This window comes from Cupressus sempervirens, chromosome 5 (genome assembly GCF_028749045.1).
Source record: "Cupressus sempervirens isolate cs-2001-9-10 chromosome 5, ASM2874904v1, whole genome shotgun sequence".
Classification (NCBI taxonomy): Eukaryota; Viridiplantae; Streptophyta; class Pinopsida; order Cupressales; family Cupressaceae; genus Cupressus; species Cupressus sempervirens.
In genome coordinates, this window is record NC_143122.1 from 678550990 (window position 1) to 678566910 (window position 15921).

Genomic DNA, 15921 nt, shown 5'->3' on the forward strand with positions numbered 1-15921 from the left:
TGAAAAGAAGAAAAGTTCTTTCAATTTAGATAAATGAAAAATTCTAGCATTGAAGAAAGGATTGAAGACATCCTTTCACAAAATAATTCAAATGAAACCAATGAAGAAATTAGAGAACTATTAGAAAAGAATGACACACTTCAAGAAGAAGTCAGAAAACTGAAAAGAGAATGAGAAATTTAGTCAGTGATATTGTGTGAAATTATGGAAGCAAAAAACAAAATAAGATAAGAGTTATAAGGTAAGAGTACTGAAATTCAACATCTATCCCTTCAGCAGGTAGAATTCATTGATCAACTTACTAATGCAAATAAAGAAATCATGAATCTAAGATCAAAGAATGAAAGATTGTAGAATGATCTAAGTATTGTAAAGAAATCCAATGAGAGGATGATGAAATCTTAAGTAGGCATGAATAAATTAAATGAGAAAATCTATTACAGATAGAAAGGAAAAATAAGAATTGGATATATAGAAGAAGGTGAATCATCCAAACAAGGAGCTCAAAAGAATCAAAGACCTACTTACAATCACTATGGTAAGTTAATTCATACATCAAAAAAATGTTGGAGAAATGTCAAAGCTAAATTCAATGAAAAATTATACAATTGTAATCAGCATGGTCATAGAGCTAATGAATGTAAAGAGAAACCAAAATTTGAGAAAAAATCTCACAAATGCAAGAAGCATGGACACATATACTCTGAATGCAAAAATATGATATTGAATCTAGCAAAACAAATTGTAAAAGCTATATTTGGTTGGGATTGACACACTTGTTCCAGATGTCACTACTATGGGAAATTTGGACATGTTGGAATACATTGTATAAAATATCACATTAGGACAAGAGACACCACTAGAAGATGTTTCATTTGTGCAAAACTTGGTCACCTTGCCAAGAACTATATGAATATTGAAAGAATTGGAGATAAAAAGAAAGATAAGGCTGATGACATTAGAAAGCAAATGAGACAGCAATGGATTCCAAAATCTTCTAAGAATGCAAGTCCAAGCAATGAAGAACATGTCACTCAATAATTGGGTGACTCAACCATTTCCACTTGATCTCTCACAAGGAGAATTCGAACTAGGATTCTAAAGTAGGCATCTTACATCAGTTCCAATTAGCAAAAAGGAAAGATCCAAATCAACATTCAAGATACAAAGGAATCACTATGTATCACACAAAATGCTAGTCATTACCAAGTGAGGTCAAGTTTTGAGACCCTGTTAAGCAAGGTCAGGAGCTACTAAGTTTTTATGTGGATATTGAGTCATGAATGTTCCTACCAAGAATTTAATTCAAGCTAAGTGGAAGATATTCTATCATTAAGAAAGTAATCATACCAAGTATTTATGGTGATCAAAAGGCAAAATTTGATAAAAAGGGAAAAATATAATTCATTTGACACTATGAATTTTCTAGAGCTATTTGTGCAAAAGCGATTTCTATGCATATGAGCAATCTGTGCGAGTTACTCAAATCCTACCTAGAAATGACATCCCCAAAGAAAGGGCCAAAGATGTTGGTTTGAGGAGTTGAATGGAAGGTGCCCAATTTCAAGCTTAGCCCAGTTGTTGTGGAAACCCTTGATCCCATAAGACCACAATCTCAAATTCCATCAAAGGTACTTTTGATAAATGATATTTGTTTGCATTTTTTATGATCTATTCAAGATATAGGAACTTTGTGTTGACAATTGGCTAATAGTGATATGTAATTTTTGTCATTTATGGCAACACATGATGTACATGATCATAGGAAACCTTAGAAATAAAGATACTCAGTGTTTGGTAATCAAAATTTTTTCTAAGTATAGAATTTGGTTTGCAGCAGTGTACTATTTTATTTATAACTTGTTGTTGATGTCATATTATGATTATTGAAGTTGGATAGAGATAGTATACATGTTGATGATGATGTGTATAACCTTGGAAGTTAGTATGGACTGTACAAAATAGAGATAATCATGTTTGAAGTGAAATAGGATAGTGAAATTGAAGGAAAGGATTATTTTGTTTACAAGATAATTACTTATCCAATTAGGATTTATGTCCTAGGTGTTTACTCTAATTTGGAAAGGTGGATTGTGGTCTTAGCTGACCTAGTAGCAATTTTTGTAAAGGCATGGTATTTATGCAAAGGACATTTTGTAGTAAGATTGTGAAAGTGAGTGACTGTGATTGTAAGTGTTATCTTCTAATTGTAATTATATGCAAAGTTTTGTGAAAGTGATACATGCAAAATTTTATATGAGCTATTTGGTGGTTTGAGATTGAGTTAAAGGTTAGAGATCAGTTGATAAAGAAGTTACAGTACTTATGTTTAGTTTGATTACTTGTTTGGGCAGTGAGCTCTTCTTGTAATTAGAAGTACATGTTTGGGTAGTGGGTTCATCTTGCATTCATTGTACTACAACTCCTAACAGGGTCGGAATCTCTTAACAAGGATTCAAAGTCTCCTAACAGGGACTCCCCATACTAAATTTTCTCATTGTCTCCTAATAGGGTCCATCCTCTAAAAATGAACTTAAATAACAGTATATTATCTAGTGGGTATCATCCCCATTGGGGTTTTCCCTTGGGTAGGGTTTCCCTGGTTAAAAAAAATGGTGTTATGAGTTATCTTTTTTCATTTTTACTATTACTATTCAGTATTACTTTATTTCTTTGTTATGCATGGTTTAAAGTAAGAAATAATATCCAAATGGTGACTAAAGTTTGTAGATTACTAATTCAAGTGACCCTCTTAGTAATCCCTATTTTTAACAATTGGTATTAGAGCACAGTTACTTTTAAGAGGCTTAATAGCTTGAGTAAGATCCCTATGGGTATGGAATAGTTGATGAAGAACCTTGAAGAAGATCTTGAACAAATTGATCTCTTTACTAAAGAAAGAGATAAGATAAAGGACATATATGAAGACTCCAAGGTATACATTGGTCAATTGAAGGAAAATATTGAATATCTCAAAATAAATCCCAAATATACTGAATCTGGAACTAGTGATGATGATTATTCAAAACTGAAAACAAAGTACAAGATCTTGAAGCATGAATTAAAGATTACAAATCTAAAGTTGACTTTGAGGAATGATCCTAGCAAAGTTGAATTTGATTTGAAGACTAAAAATGAAGATCTAAGAGTAAGTCTAGGAAAGAAAACATTTGAGATTGAAACATTGAAAGAAGATCATGAACTTCACAAGTACAATACTATTGTGAAAGGTGAATTAACTTAGTGCAAGCAGTAGCTTGAGAAGCTTTATTATAGTAGAGAAAAGGTTGATGATTCAATGTCAATACATAAACCTACTTATGATAAGACTAGTAATGGTTATTTAATTAACATGTCTACAAAGAAACTTGAGATTAGATTAGATCTGAAAGAAAAAGAAAAATCTGATGATAAGATTGTACCTAGTTGATCTTTTGAAAAATCCAAAGAAATTGAACAAAACAAGGAAGTTTAAATTTTGGATGAACCAAAGCACATAGAATCTCCTAAGGAAACTAGGTAAGAATTTAGAGGTACATGATTTTTATGTAGTGAAATAGGTCATATGAAAAATGATTGTACTAATAAGTCATTTAATTATGTTAAAGACTTTTATTATCATAATTGTCATGGTATGGGTCATAATGCAACTAATTGTAGGAAACCTAAGTATGATAATGATAGAAGAAATAGTAGAATGTCTAGAAATGTTAACCCTATAGATAGAAGAAGATCCAATGAAAGGATAATGAGAGAAGGAAGGTCTTATGAAGATAGAAGATAGATTGTGTGTTATAGGTGTAACAAATTAGGAAATATTGCTTGAAATTGTCATGCACCTGATGATCAACAGAATCCTAGAAGCAGAGTACCTATATGTAAGTTATGAAATAACTTTAGACACACAACAAAGTACTAGAGAATGGATAGAATCTTTGGTGATAGAAGTAACAATGGAAGAAACATCAAGAATAGAAGGAATTATGGAAAGAACATCAAAAATGATAGAAGGAACCATGAAAGGAACTCTAGAACCAACAAAGACAATGAGGAACATAGAAACATTATTACTAAAATTTGACAAGAACTTAATGAGGAATTTGTAAAAGGGGTAGATATCTCAAATAAAAATCTAGATGATGATGAGATAGGAAGATCAAAGTTAGTTGTTTATTTTGATTCAACTAAGTTGAACTAAGCTTGTTCACAGCATTAGAATTTGAGAACTTCATCCAGAGATTGAATTAGAGGTAGTGAAGTTGGGAAAAGTTGTATTGATATAAGTTTAGATGGTGCCTAAGGTTGCTTGTAATTTGGAGCTCATCTAAACAAGTTATGAAGAAATTCAGAGTTACTGGTATTATAGGAAAAGGCTAATTCTATTATAGAAGATGAAAAGTATGTTTTTGAAGAGAATTTTTTGACATAAAGTTCAACAAAGTTATGTCATGATGGAAACTAGCTATGGAAAACCATAGCTGACATTTGAAGATGGTATAGATGATCTTGAGCAATTATTTGAGTACAGAGCATAATTGACAGCTTTTTTCTGTTCACAAAGTATGCGATTAATGCAAGTTCAAGTTGATGAAATAAATGGAGTAAAAAATTCATTTTCACTTCTTTGCAAATTCATTTGAAGTGAAGAACACTCAGAAGCAACTTGTTAAGGAAATTTTGAAGTAAACCCTATTTTCAGAAAGAGGTATTTTATCATTTTTCTACAAATTTGTTTGGAAAAAGTTCTTGTTTGATAGAATCATGGATATGTCAGTAGTGCACAATATTGAGAATGAAGATAAACCTAAGCTAAAGATTTTTTCCATAAAACTTACTAAATGAAACACTAACTCAGCGTTGTCTATCACTCTGAACAACATAGTATATCTTGAAGATGTAGGAAATTATTTGAATAGTAAGTTTGAGTCGATTGGTAGTGAAATCATGAACAAAGATATGGAATTGGATTTTATTCATGACATGACTGTGAAGCATGGATTTGAACATCTAAAGGAATTACACTCATTCAAATATCACTTCTACTATGAGTTAGACACAGATGAGTGGACATAGACCATATTGAGTAGAATAAATGATGGTAAATTATGGATGCAAGATAATGTAGTTGATATTTCTGTTGACCTTATTCATCAGGTAATATGCCTTAGTAAACAAAGCACTATACCTATAGGTGAGAAATTGGTCAAGAAGAAAGCTGGAAGCTATACTAAATTAGTATCTAATGGAAAGGCTATGGTGATCAGCATCATCAAGCAAGATGATGTGAGGTTTTTGAGTAGAATTATTACCTATTCTATTTAGACTATAAGTTCAAATATTGATGAACTTTCAATAGGATTCATCTATGCAGAATATAAGATGTGTGCAAAGAAAGAGAAAGTGAATCTTATTGAAATACTAAGAATGTAACTCTTCAAGAATCTAGAAAAGATCAAGAGGACAAAGAATGGTGTGTTTAGATTCTAGTCATTGATGAATAACATATTCTTTCATGTACTTAAAAGATTTCCTTATCTATCAATCATAGACATAATGAGTAGTAACAGATGCACATGGAGAAGATTAAAGAGGTATGAAGAAGGCACCTTGTAGATATGATATTAGACAATGGCAACCTGATAATGAGAACATTTTAGAATGAAATGAAATTGAGATTCATAATTGTACTTGCAATTGTTGACAGATTTAAGGAAGACATATTTTTTTTGATACATATTATACCTATATTCAAGTAATGGAATCTTGGGAAATGTTTCTTGATCTCTCGAGTTATGAATTAAATGATGATAGAGTAGTTGGTTATATTGATTTGTTGTTGAATTCAGATACATAAATAGCATAATATAGATTTGGTAGATATGATTAGATCACACAGTCAGCCCATTAGGCATATGTGGAGAAAGCATCACACAAGAAAGTAGAGTCTAATGAAAAGGGCACTATCAAAGGCTGAAATGATGGAGAGTGAATTTGAGGCTATAAGACAAATGATGAAGAAATTAATATTGAACATTCAACCTTTGCCAATATCTATTGTAGAAACATCTTCAAAATAGAGCATTCTGTATGCAACAATGTTATATGTTCATCCTAGTGAACCTTAAAGAAAATCTAAAATATTAGTGGAAGCAGTAACTACTAAATCCAAGAGGGTAAAACAAAAAGCCACTAGACTAGGCAAAAGGAAAAAAACATTGTTGACAATTGTTGAGTCAAATGATAAAGAAGAAGAGGAGCAAGAGATCAAGCAAGAAGAGAAAGTGAATCCATCAAAGAAATTAGTAGGCAAAGCTCGACAACCTTGGAAGCCAAAGATAGAGGAGATCAACACATCTATTGCTAATGAAGGTAACTTTGTTTAGATGAACAAGTTTTATGATTTGTATAATAGTTTTGAGAAGGATCAAATTGATATATCTACTATGAGATATATCATAGAAAACAATCTAAAATTGAAGGATCTTGAGAGCATAATTAACAAAAAAACCTATGAGAGACTCATTCAGAAGAAGGCCCCTACAAGGGAAGAAGATCTTGAACTTCAAAAGTCTATTCTTAGAACTATTTGCAAGACTAATGATGAAGAACAAATCAAAATATTGTTGAATAACCTCGCACCATATTTGAGGAATAAATTAAGACCATTTATATTTATGGTTGGTGAAAAGGATAAACTAAGGAATGAGTCTAAAATAGTGATTAGTCAAATTATGTCAAATCCAAAGGCAACATCTTTTCCAACACCTAAAACCTCAAAAGTGTCAATGAGTGGTGACACTATGCAAATTGATCAAACCAATGTTACCATTAACATTGATGATACTAATCTATTTTGTGGTTTAAAACCTAATGAACCAAACACCAAGGATATTGAGGAAAAGTTGAGGTATATTGAAGAGGAGAAGAGGCTACTTGAAGTAGAAAAAAAGATAATAGAGGAAGGCAAGCATAAATTGCTTGAGGAAGAAAAAAAAAAAGAAAGGAAGAGGAGGAAAAGAGAAGAATTTCAAAAGAAGAGATGAGGAAGAAAACTGAGGAAGATGAGAAGAAAAGATTGGAAGAAAAAAAAAAAAGGAAAGAGAGGAAAGAGAAAAGGAAGGAGAGAGAAGAACGAAGGAGGTAGCTAAGAAACAAAGAGAGGATGATACTAAACCATCTAGTTCATCTATTCTACTCTCTCTTGCCAAATTAGCTACTAATGATGATGATCAAATAGATCTAATCTCATCCCTTACAAATCTTATTGAGAAGAATAGGAAAGTGAAAAGTTTATAGGGAACTTTAATGGAAGTGATTGATAGACTGCATAGTACCTTGGTAGCATAGCACACTGAATTAGATCCTGAATAAAGGGCACAAGTAGTGCTGAAATCATTTGATGAAGAGTTAAAAAATTTATTGAATGTTGTTGAGGTAGAGGCACAGATTTCCCATGATGCTAACTTGTTTAGCACCATCTATCAAAACATCAAGAATAATTTAGTTAATCTTGATACTTGTATAAAAGAACTTTAGAAATGCCAATAGGATGGGAAAACTTTGTACATCAAGTGCACCTTGTCACACAAGCTGAATAAGCACATCAATAGTAAGATAGAAGGAAAGATGAGTGATTTAGAGGCTTTATCCAGTTAGATCCAGCATCCATCTTGCAAAGTAGATGATTTTGAAGGACAAGTGGCCAGTAATCATAGTAACATCAAGAAACTAGAACTTTAGAAGGAATAAATTTTGAAGAAGATATCTAATTTTAGAGAATCTATTGCTCTAAAATGATCTTTTATTGAGAATCAATTAGAAAAATGTGTCAAGGCAAAGGATACATATTCCAACTTTTTGTATTCTAATCTTAATGTAGTCGAGATTTTATCATATGCTCTATGTGCAATACTCCCATCAGCTAAATCTACCAAGGAAACATGGACTAAGTGTATAGATGATCTAAAGGAAAACTTTGATGATTACAAAAATATCATATCAGCATAAGAAAGGATAATAATTTTTTTGATAGGCTTCTAACATTTTGAACTTTGTCATTGATGTCAAAGGGGTAGTAATTGTAGAAAATTGTTAGTTGCAGAAAATTGAGATTAGTTGCAAAATATTGTCAAGTATATAGTAAAGGGGAGCATATGTAAAAACTTAACACAAACAATAAATATAGTTTTTCTTATTTTTGTCACTTAGCTAATTTTCCCTATTTTGTTGCCATCAATGCCAAAGTGAGAAATTGTTAACAATTGGCTAATATTGATATGTAATTGTTGTCATTTATGGCAAAAAATGATATAATTGATCACAAGAAACCTCATAAATAAATATGTATAGTGTTTGGTAACTAGAAAATTGCCTAAGTATAGAATTTGGTTTACAATAGTGTACTATTTTGTTTATAACTTGTTGCTGTTGTCATATTATGATGAGGGAAGTTAGATGGAGATAGTATTCATGTTGGTGATGATGTGTATAACCTCATAAGTCAGTATAGAGTGTACAAAATAGAGATAATCATGTTTGAAGCAAAATAGGACAACAAAATTAAAGGAAAGGATTATTTTGTTTACAAGGTAATTACTTGTCCAATTAGGGCCGACATCATAGATGTCTACTTTAAGTTGCAAAAGTGGATTGTGGTCTTAGCCGACCCAACAACAATTTGTGTAAAGGCATGGTATTTATGCAAAGGACATTTTGTGGTAAGATTGTGAAAGTGGGCAATTGTGATTGCAAGTGCTATCTTGTAATTGTGATTATATGTGAACTATTGTGAAAGCAATATATGGCAAGTTTTATATGAGCTATTTGGTGATCTAATATTGATTTGAAGATTAGAGATTAGTCAAGGAAGAAGTTACAATACTTATTTTCAATTTGCTTGTTTGGGCAGTGAGCTCTTCTTGTAATTGGAAGTGCATGCGTGAGTAGTGGTCTCATCTTGCATTCACTGTACTACAACTCCTAACAAGGTTGGAATCTCCTAATAGGGATTCAAAGTCTCCTAACGGGGACTTCTTATACTGAATTTTCTCATTGACTCCTAATAAGGAACTTATATATCAATATATTATCTACTGGGTATCATCCTCATTGGGGTTTTCCCTTGGCCAAGGTTTCCCTAGGTAACAAAATATGACGTTATGAGTTATCTTTGTGCATTGTTACTATTACTATTCAATAGTACTTTATTTCTTTGTTATGCATAGTTTAAAGTAAGAAATAATATCTAGCTAGTGATTAAAGTTTGTAGATTATTGATTCACCCCCCTCTCAATAATCCCCATTTATAACACTTTGGAGGTGGATGAATCATTGAACAAGTTGTATGTGAATGGTGTGTTAAAATCAAAGCATCAAAACCTGGAAGAAAAGGATTTGACTCACATTTCACTCATGCCACAAGACTTTTAGATTAAATGGACATGATTTATCCTTAGTTCTGTGCATAATGTGCAGTTATGGTTAGAACAACCTATTTTGATAACAAATAAAATGATCCATCAGATCCTTGGTCTTCTAATGCTAGCGAAAGAAAAAATGACTAAAACCCTAATTTGGGTTGAACTAGAGAAGAAAACCCTTGCCGAATGGGATGTAAGGGGTATGAAGATCAGTTTTGTAACTAATATAGAGCTAAAATTTGGTATACATGTGATTGCACATTAGATATATAGTTCTAGTCATCTAAATAGTGTATCCTATGAAGTAGTGCATCTCACATTCAAAATGGTCAAGAAAAACATGTTATTTGGCCTTGCCAAGTTGATGTTAAATCAATTCAACAAGAATATGGAAAGCATAAGAACTTCAAAGAATAACCCTTGTAAGTTTGGTTCAATCTTTACCTATTTAATTTTCTTCACGCAAAAGTTCTTCCCATCCAAATGTATAGTTGTATGGAGAAAAGATGTACCTATTCTTTATCAAATCAATAAATACATAGCAGAAATGGGAGAAAACTATGTTAGTATCATGGACAACTATTTTGATGTATTTAAGGACAAGATGAATAATAGATTTAGGATACCTAAGAAACTTGTAGAAGACTACAAAGATTATATTTTTTTCATGATTGATTATGGTAAAGTGGATATACAAGTAGTAAGACCAAGAATTGTATGGGTCAAACCTTTAGGTTATGAAGTTAATATAGATGAAACCAAGGATATTATTGAAGCATTGTTAAATGATCCAGTTGGTCAAAAATCTAAATATTTTGGCACATATAATGAGGCCAAAGAAAGAATTAAACTTGAGAGAAAACTTCCTTGAGCAGTTAACAAAGGGAAAAAGAGGATTACAAAATTGAAACAAACCAGCTCTACTCTCCTTTTGACTCAAGGAAAAGGAGAAGGCATAAAAGAAGATAATGTAGAAGATGAAGACAAGTTAGTAGAATAAGAGCCAGTAAAGAAGAAAGGTAAGGTTATTATAACCAAACCTACAAAGAAATCTACTATAGTGTTTACAAGGAGGACATCTAGAAAGAAACTAAAGTTAGTGAAGAAGTAGAGGATACAATTTTCAAGAAGCCTCCACCCACCTTTTAGGAAAGATTAAAAGAAATTGATTTTGGAGCTACCATAAATTTTTTTAAAGAATTAAGATATGAAACTAGAACTATAGAGGAGAAGCAACAAGTTGAATACATGGTCATGTCTAAGATGGGAAAATAGAAATACTCTCTAGACCAACTTGCACAATAGATTCCCAATGAGTTGATAGAGAAAATTAAGCCAAGATGGGAGCATGCAAGGCAAACCACTAAAGATATTTATGAGTAGACTCTAACGCAACTCGTTCCTAGTCTAAGTGATAAATATGTAAAAGAATCCATCAAGAAGAATGAAGAAAAAATTACATTAAGATTTAACACTTGTCTGATATTGATTAATGAAATTGACCATTTGGTGAGGAATGCCACCAACACATGGAAAAAAATCTACAATCTCCACAAATAGAGTGATTTTTTTGTTAATGTTAGTGACAAGGAAGATGATGGTGATCATGACAAGGAAGAGGAAATTGATGATGAAGAGGTAACACATTATGATAATACAGATGATGAAGAATAGGGATAGGAAGCTACTGAGGAAGATCTCCCTAAGATTTAGAACATTGAGCATATCAACCTTGAGAAGATTTCAGCAATGATCATAGCCTCACTTCTTCATTCTTAGAGCAAAAAATTGAAGACATCAAGCTTGGAGAAAGCTACTATCAAGTTGGTTGTGTCAAATACTAAAAATCTTTAGCACTCAACCAATTTTTGCACCTATCCAACTCAGCATTTCATTGACAGAAGTCATACGCACTTCATCTATCAAGCAATTAGTACTTCCTCCACCATCAATTTTGTTCACTCAAGGTATTTATTCAATAAGTGCAGTATTTAATTTTTGTACCAGTCCTACTATTTCTACCATTGTTTCCATTCCAAGAAATAAAATAATAAGTACTAAGACAATTAAGAACATGCCTCAACTGAGTACAATACTATCTAGCAAAGGCAAGAATAAGGAAGAATAAATTGATCTTGATGAAGACACAGTTATCCTGAATTGGGATATCTCCAATCTAAATCCTGATCAGATGCATATAGTAGGAGAGATACTATAGAAGATGGCTAAGAAATAAATGCTTAGAGAGGAGATGAATAAAGAATTTCAAGTGCTTGAAGATGCAAAGAATATAATTTTAGAGGCACTCAACACTGAGGTTGAAACTTCTCGACCAATTTTGGCTCCGTTAGTAGAAGTAGTCCAAAAGTTCAACAAAGATTCAAATGAACAAGAAAAATTGTTGTAGAGAGTAGAGAAGAAATTTGAAAATAAATTATTGGAGCTAGTAGCATAGAATATTTATATACATCAAGTAGACTTGTCTACTAGTCTAGGCTCCTTGGAAAGCTCTTGAAACAATGTAACTTCTTTATTCAGCAAACTCTATGACACATCAATTTTCACTTAGGAAATTAAAGGCAAACTCTCCAAAATTGATAAAGATCTAAAGATAAGTGCACAATAGTTGCAACTTGATATGAGCTATAGTTCTGCTCACTATACAAAAATTAGATTTCTAACTGATATTCAAGTAGAATTGCTAAGTGAAGAAGCTAGGATAAGGGCTACAATTGTGAATATTCAAGGCATAATTCTTCCTAACATGGATGCATTGTAGAAACATATTGCACATGCTAAAGACCTAATCCATGATAACAACCTCTCTATTTCTGATCACATCATAGAACTATCAACAAAAGTATAGATTGCATTGCATACAAGCAAGGTGTTGCAAGAAAACTAGGACAAGACAATGACACTAATTCTTAAGGTACATTCTAATTTCTTGTCACATTTTGGTATAACTATATAGAATACACCTTTGGCATTTATGTCAAAAAGGGGGAGAAGATGTAATATAAGATGTGATATATAAAGGGGGAGAATATGTAAAAGATGAGAAGATGTATATATAACATGTAAAGTATATTGTAAAGGGGAGAAGATGCAATAAAGGAGAAAAGATGAGAAGATATATATAATATGTAAAGTATATTGAATATATATATATATATGGGGGAGCACCATCATATCATATATATATATATATATATATATTTCAAAAAACATCTCTTACAAAAGAAAATTTGAAAAATCTCGAAAATAGAGTACTCTACTGAGTTGAAGAAAAGGATGAAGAATAAAGTTCTTTTTGGAACTTTTGAGAATTTAGTTTTTATTAATAAGTGTTTTTTTCACTAATGCCAAATGTGGAGATTGTTGACATTGCAGTAAAAAAAAATTATTAGTGACACACACTTATTTAGATAGTAAGTATCTACTGAGCTTATTGTACAGTTAACAATGTTAACCAAGTAACTCTACCAAGTTCTATAGTTGCTACTAAGTTCAAGGAACAATATTTAGTTTGCACCAAGTAGTTTCTACCAAGATGGTGATTATTAGTGTAAACTAAGCTTCTTAGTGTTTATCAAGTTTCTTAGTGCAAACCAAGTTCTTCAGTGGTTACCGAGTTCATAGTTATAGTAATGTAAATCTAGTATTGACCAAGCCACATAGTGTCAACCAAGTGATTTAGTTTATGCTGAGCTTGTAGCGATAGAATTGACTGAGCTACACAATGTGAATCAAGTGATTCAATTTATATGTCAAATTTCGTAGTATTTACCGAATCACCAATGCAAACCAAGTCTAAAATACTTAGATGTGATTAGTATGGACTAAGCTTCTATGTCTACCGAGAACATGAAAATTTTGAGCATTGACATTGGATATTGTATATTAGAAACTCACTGAGTTAGTCTTCAAAACCTAAGTAGTCTTCAAAACTTGAGTTCCTACAATTGGGCCAACTTTGTGTATTTTTTGTAAACTTATATTGTAGCTGACTTTGTTGACTTGTACATTGGATTGGTATATATGTAATGTATTTTACTACATCCAATGTGATATATGTGAACAATAATATGAAGAGCAAAAGTTTGAAGTAAAAGGCTATAGCAGTATAAGGAGCAACAAAGACTTATCTATCATAACAAGGTGATCATTACAATCAAAGGAATTTCATTCAAAAAACCAAGTTGTAGATTAGAGATCAACCACTAGCTCATCCTAATAGGTAGAATAGTTAAATATCTTTTGTAAATCTCTTTACTGAGTGCATACTTCATTGCATGTTTGTAAATCCTTTTGCAAGGTGGACCTAGTAGTCCTTATTACTTCTAACAGGACAGATCATTAGAATTGATCATTGTAAGTCTTAACAGGCCAACTTTATATTGTAGCACTAAATCTTGTGGGTATCTTACCCACCCCAATTTTACTCTCTATTTCGAAAGTTTCTAGGTCACCATATTATGTGTCAAAGTGTTATGAATGTTTTAATAGTTTTAGTTTTTCATGCATGCAATTAGATCAGAATACACATGAAGGATTAATTGATAAATAAAGATTAAAGTTTTATTGGTTACTTCTTAACCCTTTCCCTCTTAGTAACTTAGCCTATCATATATATTTCCAACAAGATATGTACCTAGTCTTCTACAAACATTTTGGGAACTTTTGGTTATGCAGATGGGTCTTCAATCATAGCTTGTGTAATTAGTTCTCCTTCTCTCTAATCCTTTTCCACAAGTAGTATTATCAACTCCATATAGTGGATGCTAGAAAGTTACTAGAAATCACTCTACAACTTGAAATTCACTCAAAAAAATTAACAAATTATAAAAATGGTAATGAAAATTTTCCTATCTTTTAGACTTTATTTTCTTCTATAGTGGGAGTGTGGCATCACTGGCATTTAAGATTAGCACACTTGAAAACCTATCAATTCTCAAAAAGCTAGCATAATCTATGCTTTTTCATATTTCCTACTTCCAGCTCATGTTCTTTTTATCCAGTTTAGACACTATTAGAACTACTTTCATGCCTTAAAACTAATAGCTACAACTATATGAACATGGTTATCTTTTTTATGTTTTGCAACCTCACACCTTATCTCTTTAACTATTAAATCTAGCTTGTGATGCTATGAATGCCTTTGTTCACTCCTTCACAGCTTCGTTTTACTTTATCTTTCTGACTGTTGCAATCTGGTGATGAGATATTTATCTAACACCCTAACATCCTTTATGCTTGCAATGTTGGAATTCTTTGTATTTTTACCTTATTTATCCTTTGTGACCATTAGGCAAGGTGTTCATTCTAACTATGTGATGTTGCACCAAGCATTTTTCTTTAACACCTTCCTCATCTCACAACATCACAATTTAATACCTTGACTGACTATGGTACCATGCGAGAGAGCAATAAACACTTTTGACTACAACAATTCCTTTTTTTTGACCTTCACAACATTATTTCTTTACCTTTACTCTTGACTTGCAAAGATGTGCTTCACTATTTATTTTGACTATTATCTCTTTTTATAGCTTTGCTACTTCAATTTTAACTATTATGTAAACCCTTGTGAACTTGTGCTATTCTTGAACCTTATCCATTCTGAACTTATCTTCACATTTTTACAACATCAATTTGGTAGCTATAGTTAAACCTTGTGATAGCATGACCCAAAGCATTCACCACTTCACATCCTTTACTCTGATTCATTCATTAACTCAAGTGACATTGTGATAGTATAAATCTTAACTACATGCTTACTTTATTGTTACATCACAACTTAATTTATCACTTTGCATCAGACCTTTGCAACCTAGCGATAAGAATTGCTTCTAACTACTGGCATCTTTCATAGTTTCATGGCTTAGAATTCACTTTCATAACTTAATCATGTGATCGTGCGAACAAGGCTTTATTTCACTACCTTATTTTCTTTATTGCTTCATTTTTTTAACCTTTAACTCACCAAGTGACCCTGTGAAGGCTTGATCATAAGATTTTTTAGTCTCACTCCATTAACTTGAGGTTTCTTTAATTCACTTGCAAAGATGTGCTCGCTTATGATTCTTAACCATCAATGCCTCTTCACATCCTTGCAGCTTTATCTTCACAATTTATCTTATTCCCTATGATATTGTGCTAACATCTCTTTTAATTGTCTCCTTCTATTCACATGGTTTCAACTTAATATATCCTTAATTTTCATGACCTATGACCTTGCAATGATGGTTTGAACTTAACCTTTTCCCTTTATCACAAAATTTCCACTTGAATTGCCTTAAGTCATAAATGACTTGAGATCATGCATTCTTCCTTGTTTCTCTCATTCACACCTCCAACACTGATATTATTGTTAGCCACTATGAAGTTGTACTATACACAAAATAGACCATCTTGCCTATTCACAATCTTGGAAATGGTTAGTGAGCAAAGTGGAGTGATGTTGCAATCATAGATATTTTACAACACTATGACTTAAAAA